The sequence below is a fragment of the Phyllostomus hastatus genome, unplaced genomic scaffold (assembly GCF_019186645.2).
Source record: "Phyllostomus hastatus isolate PE091 unplaced genomic scaffold, TTU_PhHast_1.1 phas_scaffold_501, whole genome shotgun sequence".
NCBI classification, from domain to species: Eukaryota; Metazoa; Chordata; class Mammalia; order Chiroptera; family Phyllostomidae; genus Phyllostomus; species Phyllostomus hastatus.
The window spans coordinates 33,759,407-33,772,329 of NW_025334033.1; the positions used below are offsets into that span (position 1 = coordinate 33,759,407).

Below are 12,923 nucleotides of genomic sequence, written 5' to 3' on the forward strand. Positions count from 1 at the left end.
TCCAGAATAAAACTCTCGAGGGCGCGACATCCCGAGTAATGGGTGGGCAGGTGGGTGCGGGACAGGCGGGAAGCTAGGAGTCACGAAGCCTCCTCCGCTGGAAACGCCTTCTCTCTGAGTGGCCTCCCCTTCCCCGTTCCGAATTAGTAAAACGGTGCTCTGGCCAAAGAACCACCCCCAGCCTGCCTGACGGGAGCGTTCCCGGGGAACAGGGGCCGGGAATCGCACAGGGCCACTGGACCGTGAGGGAGAGGCACTGGCAATGTCCCCTCCCGCCTCTCTCTCCTTCGCGCGAGGAAAGGGCCAGATCACAGGGGTCCAAACACAGCGTCTTTCTGCGGCTCGCCTCCCTCCCCTAGGATCCCAGAGGGGTGGTTTCTTTCGCTTTTTCCCGACCCCACCTCGTGGCGCCCCTTCGCGGAACGCTTGGTTGGGTCCGAGGCGGGGCCGGCAGGAGCCGCACGTGAAGTCGCGAGCTCTGCGCTCCGCTCCCGCGGCTCTGTAATCTCCCCCTCCACTGCTGGACGGGGAAGAAGGCGGAGCCTCAGGGGGCTGGGCGGGAGGCGTGGGCGGGGGGCGGGGGGCGGGGCCGACGCGGAGCGCTCCCCTGGCAGTTCAGGCCGGAGAGCTGAGAGGAGCCGGGCGGTCGCGGCGCGAGCAGGAAGCGACGGAGTGCAGATGTGAGTCCAACGCCTGGTGCTCCAGACTTTACTTCGAGGTACGAGGAGGAACCCAGAGTCTTGGGGCCTTCCAGCCCTCCCCCTAGCCCGGCTACTGCGCCCCGGCCGCCCGCTGTGCTCCCTGCCGGCTGGGCGGCGACGGTGGCGGCTGGACCGGGCTTTCAGGGGGTTTTAGGAAAGTCGTGAGCTCCAGCGAAAGCTGTATCCCCTTCTCCGCCTCTTTCTTCGCCTTCTCCTCGCTCCCTCGGCCCTGGGCATCCGGCACCGGGCTGGTAGGCTGCCTCCGGTGAGTCGAAGCTCGCCCACGCTGGGGCGGGAGGACGGGGCCCGGGGGCCCCGGGGCAACCCAGCTGGGCAGGACGGGAGACGCGGAGCTTCGGGGCTGCCTGGGCGGCGAGGGCGGGAGGCCGCCCGGGCTGCTGGCAGAGCCCCTGAGCTCGGCGCGTGGCGCTAGGCTCTCTGGTGGTCCCTGGCGCTCAATTCTGGGGGCGCCTGACCGTCGCGCCCCGCTGCTGTGCCTGGGCGCCAGGGCCAGCCCCTAAGCCCTGCATTCCTGGGTGCGGTGCGTGCCGCCTGTTGTGTGCGCCTTGGGGCCGGGCTGCTGGGCTGTGGGGAAGGGACCCGCGCGCCGCGTCTGCCCCATCGTCCCTGAAAGTGCCTAGTCGGGGGAGTTGGAGATTGAGTTTGAGCTCCGCGGCGCCAGAAGGGGGCCTCGGTGGAATGCTGAGTTGGGGTCGCAGAGTGCAGAATTTGGGTTCCTGGAGGAGCTTGCAGCGCGCAGGCCCGGCCCCAGGCAGAGGAGACCACCAGCCTCAGCTCCAGGATGGCCAGGAACTGTCAGGTGTGGACAGCTTGGGGCCACCAGTGTGAGGTCCACAGGGGTCGTAGCAGCACCTCGAGGCCCGGACGGCATAACCAAATGGTGAGGGCGTCTTCTTAAAGGCATGAATAAATGGAAAGCTGTCAAAATAAGCATATTTTAAAGTTTGAGGGGAAGCTGGCAGATTTTTCAGGCTATGCAATTAGATGTCCAGAGAAACGTTAGCTTCTTAAGCCCTTTTTGTTTTTATTTTTTGGCACAAATCTGTTTTGCCAGTATTTTCCCCAGGAGCTGTGTATTGCCCACAGCAGGGAAAGAAAACTTAAGCAATGTTCTCGGGATGCTTTTGACTTCAAGCCTGTGCTCTCCAGTTTTTTAATTTTTGAATGTGCAGAAAAAGTATGTCTTGCTGGAGTTTCAGTGTATAATTTCGTCTCTTCTTCTCTGGAATCCGGCGATGTTTGTTTATTGGTTTTATAAGCATCTATTTAAATTTAGTTTTTGCAGGAAATACTCCCCGTTGCCACAGGGTGTAGTTTACGGATTAGAAAATACTGCTGGAGAAAGCTGCTAGTGGCTTCATTTTCCAAGAATGTAAGTCATTTCCTTTCTGTGATTTCAGGGAGTTGATATTTCACAGCATCAAAACTTTGTGGGGAAAATTTTCCGTAATACATCTGTCATTAAAAAGGCTTTTTTTGACTTTTTCTTCTTTAGAGCAGCGCATAAATTTAGGTTCAGCAATGTTAAAGGATAAGAAGTTTCTCAGAATCTATAGTGTTTTTAGACCATTGTAGAGAGTAATTTTAACAACCACCAAGACCTACAAACAGCCTGCAGGATGGAGAGTGGGGGAGGGGAGGCGAGAAGCCAGAGGCAGGAAAACAGATGCGTTTGCTGCTGTTCTTTGTAGTATAAAACTTCTATCACTTAATCATTTTCCTTGGATGTGGCTTTGAGAAATAAAAGTATTATGTTAAAAATGAAAATACTCCACAATATGAGACAACTGACATTTGAGATTTCTTTTAGTATGTTTGTAAACATACTGGGTTTATATTTCATAATAAAATGGGCCTTTGGGGTTATTAGATGAGAAGGGTCCTCCAGGAGATACCTACTATCCAGTTATCTGCAGGGTATCTTCTCCAGAAAGCAGACTGACTGTAATATGAACTAACTTTCCCCTCTTGGAATTGCTTATAAGAATGCCTGAGATCAGGCACTTATGGGCCACAGTTATCAGCAGCTCTTGCAGTGCTCAAAACGTTTTAAGAGACAGGAAATATTTCTCTATTTTCACCCCCACCTTTTAGGGGAGCAACAGGGTAAACTACTAGCTTCAGATACATAATTCAAACTGGAAGATTTAAGATGCTCCTCCTAGCTTTACAGGAAAACAATACAGGCCAGGGTAAGATTGCATTTGAAAGCAGAATATTGGTGTTAGGTAATAATTCTTCGCTACAGGTTCTTCAAAAGCTGCATTGGGGGGGTGGCTGTAGAGCTTTTCTAGTTTCTGTACTTTGTTTCCTGTTTCAACTTCACTTATAAAGTTTTTGGCTTTCTGAACCAATGACATAATAGACTGTAGCCTTTTGTGGCAGATGCTTGAAATGGAAGTTTCAAACAGAATTGCTTTTGACTGAGCTGTCAAGTTCAGAGTTTAGTGAAATTGAGTCCTGTCTCACAACTAACTTTTTTGATAAGGGATTCTTTGTAGTTTTCAACTTCTATGTTGCCCATTCTGATTCCTAAGGCTATGGGTTTACAAAAAACCATAAAACCTGCAAACAATTATTTTATTACATGAAAGCCAGTACCAAGAAAAGATTAATTTAGTCCAGATGTAAAAATGTATGTGAATTTTAGATTTGGATGATCTCAACAAGTTTTCCCTTTTGTTGATGAGGCTGCCTGGATTGCAGATGGCATGCACAAATTATCCTTTCGGTGGTGTTCTGAGTTCAGAGCTGAATTTAACGGGCTTTTTCTAAAGTCATTTTAATATTGTTTCAGGCCTTCTAAAGAACAGAAAGTTTTCTGCATTTATGCAGAGATGTGTTTTTCCTACTAATTAAGACAGACCTCATAAATGACCTGGTTTGGTAGATGAAGCCTATTTCGTAAGTGGGGAACGAGGTGTTCAGATATGTGTATCCTTATGGGCAAAGCATTGAAGCTTTGGCTTTCAATTATGCCAATTTCAGCTCTCTTCTTTTAAAGAAAAAATAGTTTTAAGTGTGTTTACAGTCTTTAGTAGAATCCTGTTGGAACACAATTTGTGTTTTCTGATAGAGCATTTGGTAATTGTATAATGATCCTCTGACCTCCTCTTCCCTCAACCAAAAAAAAAAATACACACAACTTATAAATAAGAAAACTCCAGTATTTTTTCTTTTTTTTTTAAGATTTTATTTATTATTTATTTTTAGAGAGGGAAGGGGGAGAGAAAGAGAGAGAGAGAGAGAGAGACATCAATGCATGGTTGCTGGGGGCCATGGCCTGCAACCTAGGCATGTGCCCTGACTGGGAATCGAACCTGCGGTGCCTGGTTCGCAGCCCTAGCTCAATCCACTGAGCTACACCAGCCAGGGCTGTTTTTTTTCTTGATAATTTTTTAAGTTGAATTTATTGGGGTAACATTGGTTAATAAAATCACATAGGTTGCAGATGTGTAATTCTTTCATACATCATCTGTATATTGTGTATTCACCAAAAGTTCAGTATTTTTTCAACCTCCTCCCAACACCAAAGTTATAAAGGGTGTGTGTTGCACACTTAAAATGATATATATTTTAGGAAGTTTTTATATCATTACATAATTATACATTTTGGGAGTTTGATTACATTATGATTGTGTATAAAGCAATTGAGTGTCGGCGGGGATAGGAAGCCTTTAGTGAAAGAATTTTATGAGTGGTGAAATTTCAGTTAAAATGTATCTTTCCTAAAACTCAAACAGGAAAAATGGTATTGTTGGCCTCTGTAGTTAAACTTTGATTTAGGGGTTAGTTTTGAGAGGGCTTTTGAATTGCACATTATCCTGAGGAAGAGGCTTTGGGGACCAGTAAAAATAAGTAGAAATAAGTTAAAGGGGTAATTTGAGAGGAAGGAGGAAGTAGAATACTGGGCATTGAATTGCAAGGAAAATCTAAACTTAGAAGGATGACTATTTAAAACAAGGCTAAAGTAGGGAGAACTTTCTATTTAAAAGTGGGAATTAAAGAATAAGATCTTTTTAGCTGAGAAAAAAGGATTCGAGTTAAGGTGCCCTGTAAGGTCTGTGTACAACATGAAATAGTACTAAGTAATGTTTATCATGGGTATCTTGCCTGCATTTGTGTTGAAATAGTGTTCAGGGACTGGATGCTTATGATGGGGCCCCCCCCACCCCCACCCCACTTACCGTTTCAAAGACTGGAAACATTTTTTTTGTCTTAGCTCTAATGATTCTACAAATATTTAATGAGTCTCCTAGCATTTAGGGGAACTGCAACTGCCCACCCGAATGCACTGGGACCAGAGGACCTCTACAGAAGTAGTTGCTGGAGTTATCACAGTTTTGAGTGAAAACAAGCAAGCCGTACTTCCAGTTATGCTACATGCATTAGTGGTATAATTACTTCTAATGCAAGTTTGTGTACTATCACTTTTTTATGTATTACATGTTGTAAGCTTGCAGTATACCACATTGATCAAGGAGGGATTTTTGAACACTGGAAAGGGGTAAGAAATCACAGATCTGATAGACAGCTGGTTGTATTACCAGAGGAGGAGAAAAAGGTGATGCTGAAACACATGCACAGATGACCCAAAAATGCAGGCCAGAGGAGAAGCAGGGTCTGCTGGTGCTGTCCTGAAGTTGTCTGTAGTACAGCATTTTCTTGAATGCCTTTCCCTACCTGTGTGACCTTACCTAGTGGAGATTGATTTATAAAGCAGGAAACTAGTGGAGATTGGGGCATTATCTAGGTGATTTCATTAATGTGATAATTGGGATAATTCTCACCAAAAGTATCTATTTAGAACCTCAATATTCATTATCCTGGGGTATTTTGAGATGTTTCAAACATCTCAAACATCTTGTCTTGGTACGTACATATTATAGAACTTTGAGCAGCAGTGTTTTACTGGTATATGAAGACGGGGAAAGCAATATTTTATATTAACTAATAGCCACAGTTTCATGTGAAGGGGGAAGTCATAATAAAAGTCAAATTAATGAGGTATCTCACTTGGCTTCTCAGGTGGTTCTCTGTCTAGCTAACATTAAATGAAATGTAATTGTTTCTCTCCTGACATGTGACACCACTTGTGCTGTCCAGTTTTAGTAGACTGCTTTTCTGAGGGGGGAGTGGGGTCCCTATGGCTTAATTTCTTTGAGTGAACTTGTTGAATAATTATATGCAACCAGAAAAATGCACAGATCAGAAGTGTATAACAATAAGTGATCATACTCAGGGAACCAGCATCCAAACCAAGAAACAATGTTGCTAGCCCCCTAGGAGCCTCCCTTCATAGTCAGAATCCCTGCTCCGTGGGCAACCACTATTCCTTTGTTGCCAGTGGTTGGTTTTAACCTGTCCTTAGACTGCATTTAAATAAAATCAAATATGAGCTATAAGTTCTGTTTTGTGTCTTCCTTGTCTAAACATATTGTCATGTCCAAATTGATGCAGGTAGCAGTAGTTCCTTTTTTTTATTTCTGTGAATGAATGTACCCAGTTTATTTATCCATTCTATTGATGGACATTTGGGTAGTTTGGGCCTGATATAGTTGGATGTGACTTGGATGTGAACTTTTGATGGCTCAAGAAAAAAATAAGCACTTTGGAGTTTATTTGGAGTTTGAAGGAAGAATATAGTCTTAAGATTAAAAGAGCAAAAATACTGCGGAAATGTGTGAGAGAAAAATGCAATATCATGAAAACACTACAGGGTCAACTCAATCCACAGAATCCTACTGTTTCAGAAACACAGTTTGGAATATACCAGCCCGATGTGGCCAGATTTCAATCGAGAATTGGGAAGAAGGAAGGGATCTTCAGTGACAGCTAGCCCCATCACTTTTTAGAGGTAGAGGGATTGAGGTCCCTTGAGATTGAGTGACTCATACGGAGTCTTACAGCAGGTGACAGTGCTGAGAGTAGAAGCTGCTTCTGACTCTGTTCAGTCTAGGCTAGTGCCATCTGTGGGCTGAAACCCAGCCCCCTGAGTCCACTGGCCTGGAGGATAGGGTACCCTTTTCTGACTCACACAAAGGTGTCCGGGGGACAGATAGAGTCAGACCTGCCCAGAGAAAATGGAGGTGTAGTCCAGTAAGGCACAGTTTTACTTTCTCAAGCCTGTCCTACCTCTGCCCTTATAGAGAGCCCTTGGGACTTCTCTTTTCCTCTTTTCTCCCTCTCTTGTAGGGCTCTCCAGTGCAACCTTGGTTTATGAGTGCCAAGTAGGTGATATCTTGAGGTCCCTCCTGATTTATTTTTTCATTGGTTGATAAATGATCTAGGATGTGGACATTAATTTCAAAGGCCTGCTTTCTAAGTAGTTTTAAAATAGTTCATTCTGAAGAAAATGTTGCAAAAAAGATACTTTGTTTGCCTCTTCCTGACATTATACCTCCCCACACCTTTACAGCACACTTCCTCCCATATCTTTTCCCCAAGTTATTTTAATTCTTAAATATCCCTGGAAACATCCCGTGTCTACCTAAAACAACAGCAGAATTCTGATGCTGAAGTCTGTGGCAGTCCCCAGGAAGCATTTATTGTAAAACATAGGATTATGTTTTCACTGAGAAAGCTAATAGATAAAGCAATGTGCTTGCAAAGGTAAACTATTGATATGGATAGTGTCTTTCATATTTCCCTAACAAGAAAAAGCATTTTCATATGATATGGTTCAAGAAAAGGCTCAGAATTTCAACCTAGGCTCATTAGAAAGGTTAAAAAAAAAGGGTAAAATCACAGATGTTTTACAAATGGGTAGTAAATATATCCTGCTTGAATGAGATACAGCTTATAACAGCAAAAACTTACCATGTTTAATCTTAGGAAACAAAAAATGTGCTTACTATTGGGCCACAGTTCTGACAAGTTGCTCACTGAAATGACTACAGAAAAGAGTAATGTGCTATGAAGACAACACAGAAGAGAGGCAGTGCAGTACCATGGGAAGAATGAGATCTTTCAGATCGGTCGTCTGGGGTCCACATCCAGGCCCTACTCCAGTGTGGAATGTCGGGGAAGTCACTTACCCTCTCTGAACCTTTTTCCCTTATCTGTTAAATGGAAGTCCAACAGGGTGGTTTGGATAATTGTGTGAAATAGTACAGGTAAAGCAACTAGCATGGTCTGACACATAGTAGAAAAGTAATGTTAGCTCTTATTAAGGCAGACAGAAATGATGTATAGAAGGACTTAAAGTTTTCTTGGACTTCCCTTAGGCTTTTGTTTATAAGCACTTGTTCACAAGATTTTATTCTATAGTGTGGGTCAAAAGTAGGTTTACAGTTGTGAGCACACAAAACACAATTTATTCTTTTATTATTATTTATTTATTTATTATTGGATTATTTTTCACACGAACAACTGTAGACCTACTCTTGCCCCACCATGTATTTTGTTTATTGATGGCAGTAAGTATGCAACAAAACTTAGTATTTCTCAGTGTCAAGTAATGAGCAATCTGTATTGCAGCATCAAGAACAGCTGGCCTATTTCACTGATCACTAATTGATTGAGTTATTTTTCCTAATTCTCTTCTAATTCCTAGCTATCTCAGTCTCCCAGCTTCTGCCTGCTGGATAGTTATTTCTTTCCAGAGGCTAAAAAGTAAATCTACAGATTTAGAAATTCTCTTTATGATGATTAATGTTGTGCAAAGTACTTTTAAAATTAAAGAGTACCAGTGGCTCATGTCTTCTGCTCCTGTGCCCTGCAGAGTTCATGAGTCCTTTTAAAAACAGCCACTATTATTGGTATAAGGCAATTGTTGTTTATTTCTCCCAGCCCCAGCCCCTACCACTGGCACAGTTTATGTAATGTGGGTCAGACCCCTTTATAATTTTCTGTTATGGGGCCTAGAGCTTAAGATTTTAAATCATTCCTTCAAAGGAAATTAATAGCCTGAAAGTTTCAAAGGAAGTGTTTAAGAAAAACAAACTTAAAAACACATTAGAAAGACACATTTACATCTAAACAGAATAATTATAAGCCTAGTCACAATAGGCACAGGATCTTCCAGCACAATCATGATGTAGCATTGTGATCTGTTCATTAAAAGGGGGACTTACCCCAGATAACCTGCTCCCTGTTGTGTGTTGTGTAATACCTTGAACTCTGTAAACTTAATGCTTTAAAAATGTTTACTAAGTCCATCAAAAAACAGGTTTTACATCTTTATGAAGTATCTATGTCTATGTCAAATACTTTGCCTAAGTCCTACCAAAGCATTTTTTTGTCTCGGTGGGAGAACAAAATGCATGTGTGTAGAAGGCATTAGGTGTTTCAGATAAGTACTAAATGGAGCCCTGGTTTTAGGGAGCAGAATCAGTGAGGGTGCTCCTAGCTTCCCTGGGGCTGCTGGATTTGTGTTGGGCCATGGGATCAGGCTGCGAACTTTCTATTTTTCAAGTACAAATGAGCTTTTCTAAGAACAACAGAAGTTCAGGATTTGCTAAACGTCTCAGATATGAAAAATAAACCTATGAAATTGGGATTATTAAATGTTTAATTAAATTTATTTATTCAATGTAATATATACCTGTGTGTACTGTGCCGTAATATACTATGTGCTAGGAAGTGTTATAGGCTCCAGAGATATGCCAGTGAACAAAACAGAGCTTTGCCTTCGTGGAGCTTATAGTCTATTAGAAGGCAAACAGTAAACATAATAAACATTTTGTGGGAGTCCAGGAGGTAGGAAGCGGGAGCATTGGCAATTGGAAGTACAGCAGGTCTTTGACTAATATCATTTTGTTCAATGTCATTTTGGTATAACGTTTATGAGATGCCATAGAAACTTAACTCATTTATATCACTTACCCTATGATAAAGTTGGTTTCATCATGTCTCCTGCTTAAAGTGACAGACAGAACCTATCGATGATGTTAAGTGAGGACTTACTATATAGTGTGGTCAACGATGGCCTCACTGAGATGACTTGAGGGAGGAAGGTAGCCACACAGAGCCACCTGGGAAAGTGTGTTCCAGCAGAGGGACTTCAAAGGCCTCAGGTGAAAGTGTGCCTGGTGTGTTCCAGGAACAGTTAGAAAGCCCACGAAGTAGTAGTAGGTGAGGTCAGTGAGGCTTGGACAGCAGATTGTGTAGGGCCTACGTGGTGGGTTATTTTAAGAACTTTTTTTTTTAATGTTTCCATTTCAATTCTTTCCTTGTTTTTTCATTACATTTTGACTTTTTTTTTTAAGATTTTTATTTATTTATTTTTAGGGAGAGAAGGGAGTGGGGGAGAGAAAGAGAGAGAGAGACATCAATGTGCGGTTGCTGGGGGTTATGGCCTGCAACCCAGGAATGTACCCTGGCTGGGAATCGAACCTGTGACACTTTGGTTCACAAGCCCACGCTCAATCCACTGAGCTACACCAGCCAGGGGGGTTATTTTAAGAACTTTGACAGTTACTCTGGGTGAAATGTGGACTCAGTGGAGAGTTTTGACCAGAGGACTAAGGTGCTTTGACTTTCATTTTAATAGAATCACTGGCTGTGTTGAGACAGAAAAATGGAGCAGGGTGGTCCAAGGTGGAAGCAGGGATACAGCTGTTGCAGTGATGAAATTGAGAGATGCTCATAGCCGTGAAAGAGGGGGTGAGAACTGACCATAATTTACCTTGTAGGTTGAACCAATAGCATTTCCTGGCCAACTGTTTGAGGAGTATGAGAAAGAGATCAGAGGAAGGAGAACATCAAGGCTTTCTGCCTAATTATGGAGTTGCCATAAACAGATCGGGATCTCACTGAGGAGCTGTTTTAACCACGTTATGTTTGCCTTCCAAGTGGAGAAGTTGAACAGATTGTTGGATATAGGAATCTGGAGTTTAAAGAATAGGTCTAGGCTGCAGATATAAATTTGGAAGTCACCAACAGAATTCGGGTGAGGTAACTCAGGGAATGTGTGTAGGCAGAGATAGTAGTAGTCCACACATCAAGCTTTGGGTCATATCAGTATTTGTAGTTTCTGCAGAAAAGATCTCATAAGATAATATCTTAAGCTAAAGAATTAGGCACAGTTTCTACCATAGTCAGTGTAATTAGGTGTTATTTTTAGAAGATGATGTTAATTCTGTTGACCCACACCATGGGAGGAAGGAACTAGGAGCTATTTATCTGTGATGAGATACTTGGGCTGAGCGTGAGGTGCTTCAGGCTTTAGAGGTGAGATGATAAGGTGGAACCAGTAAAGGAAACTGAGAAGGAGCAGCCAGAAGGATAGGAGGGAAACGTCAAGAATACCCTCGAAGTCAGAGTCTCAGTGAAGGGAGAGTGAATCAGTGGTTTCATGGGTTGCTTAGAGGTTGAATTAGGATGAAGACCGAGAGATGCTCATTGGTTTTAGGACCAAAACCTGATTGGAATGGGCTCAAGACAGAATGAAAAGCTTATAAAAGATAATTTTGATTTTCAGTTCAGTTCTTATAAATATTCAATATTGGATGTGAGGACATTTTAATATGTCTGATAGAATGTGGGGTGGGTCTTTGGCATGCTGGGGGCCATGAGGGTCTTCCACAGGCTCTGATAGGGATGAGGAGCCTTTGAGCTTCCCCTGAGTTACTACTGGTAAAGCTCTAGTATGTGGATTATAGTCTGTTTCTTTGAAATAGAAAAAAGTTCTAATGTAGTTTATTTTTTCATTGCATCCCTTTGGATAAGAACTTTATCTTGGAAGCACTGTCACTTTTTTAAGACTTTTCTTGTTTATTTTGTTTTCTAGTCCCACCCATTGATCTTTTATTTGAAAAGGACACAACAGAGCCCCAGTGAGACAAATGGTTTGAGTTGGCTTCTTTTTCCGGAGCCGTGATAGGTTTGAGCTAAGGGACCCTCGCACACACCGTAGTGCCCCACAGGCCTGGAAGCCTTCATTCACAGAGCGGATGGCTCAGGGTTGGGGTTCTCAGAGGCCAGCTAATGAAGTCATAGAAACATTGCTTGTTTAATACTTCTTTTTCACTTTGTTGATGGCTTTCACTGTGAATATTATTTCAAAGTATGAGATTAAGCAATTTTCACAGCTCTGTACTTTATGTCATAATCATGGACCCAGAATTTTCTCTTGTGGGAATTACCTTTGAATTATAATGCTAACTTTCTATAGTACTATCATCAAAACGAATCAACAAGTCTCTGATACTAATTACCTTTTCTTTCCATAAGCTGATTAAAATGCTAACACATAGGCCTTTAATGCTTAAATATTGTTTTTGGATAGTTAAAAGCTTACAGTGATTGTAGAATTAAAACCTTGTTACATGAGTTTGAGTGTTGTTTGGTAATAGAGTACAGTAGTAGTTTTTAGAAAGTTGCCAATTCTGGGAAAATGCTGGAAAGAGCAAGGATTGTTATTTGCAGTGGAGCATGGCGTGTGTTTTTTGAGAAGTGGAGCTCCAGTGATGTGTGTTTCCAGTGGGTTGTGGCATAATTGTGTCAGCATTCTCTTAGGTACTGCTCTGTCAACACTGTTTTATTAGTACCACTTTGAATGTTTTTTCAGCTGAAACTTATAAGTCACTCTACAGTTAGTTAACTGAATGTAATTGGCTTATAACAGAAATATGCAAGGCCAAGGTGAAATAATTTGGCAGGACTAAGCATTTTGCATGGTAAATACTGGAGTGTGTGGAGGCGCAAAACTAAGCAAAATTTGAAATAAATGTTAAGTCTCTTAAGTCTGTGACTACAGGATGAACTCCAGATCTTTCAGTGTGGAATTTAGCACTGCAAACCAAGTTGCAAGCCTGTGGTCCACCAGCAAGGGTGCCTGCAGATGTGTTTTGGTTTTCAACAGTGTTAAAAACATTTATTTGCCAACATTTAAAATTGACATTAAAAATTTTTGACTTTACACCTTCTTTTGAAAAACTGGAAGGTGTGACAGCGATCTTTTGGAGCAACATATACCAGCTTCCTCCTTTATATGGAGCAGGTTCTGCCAGCACCTGTGGTCCCCAGCAGAGATCCTCTTGCCCCCGACATTGAAACCAAGTGGCTGTTGGCATTTTTACCCTGCAGCCTTCACTCCTTTGTTACCTCCCCCTGCAGGCTCATGTTTGCTCTCCTGCGTTGGAGCTACTTGACTTATTTTCCAGTGTCATTGCAAAGCTCCTGAGTCTAGCCCAGTCGCTCTCCCCATTGTCCCGTCAGGCACGTACACACTTAGTCTGGATCATGCTTCCTCTCCTT

The 12,923-nt window shown here is 42.7% G+C and overlaps 1 protein-coding gene across 3 annotated transcripts in view; it reads left to right on the forward strand.

Annotated features, from left to right (window-relative positions):
* The first annotated feature begins 587 nt into the window (after positions 1 to 587).
* The window catches only part of FRMD6 (FERM domain containing 6), a 72,331-nt gene continuing 59,995 nt past the window's right edge, over positions 588 to 12,923 (forward strand). Inside the window, exon 1 of one of the 3 annotated variants that reach the window (XM_045823279.1) lies at positions 588 to 718. The gene's annotated coding sequence lies outside the window, so the exon portion shown is untranslated. The other 2 variants (XM_045823278.1, XM_045823280.1) reach the window with 2 other exon arrangements.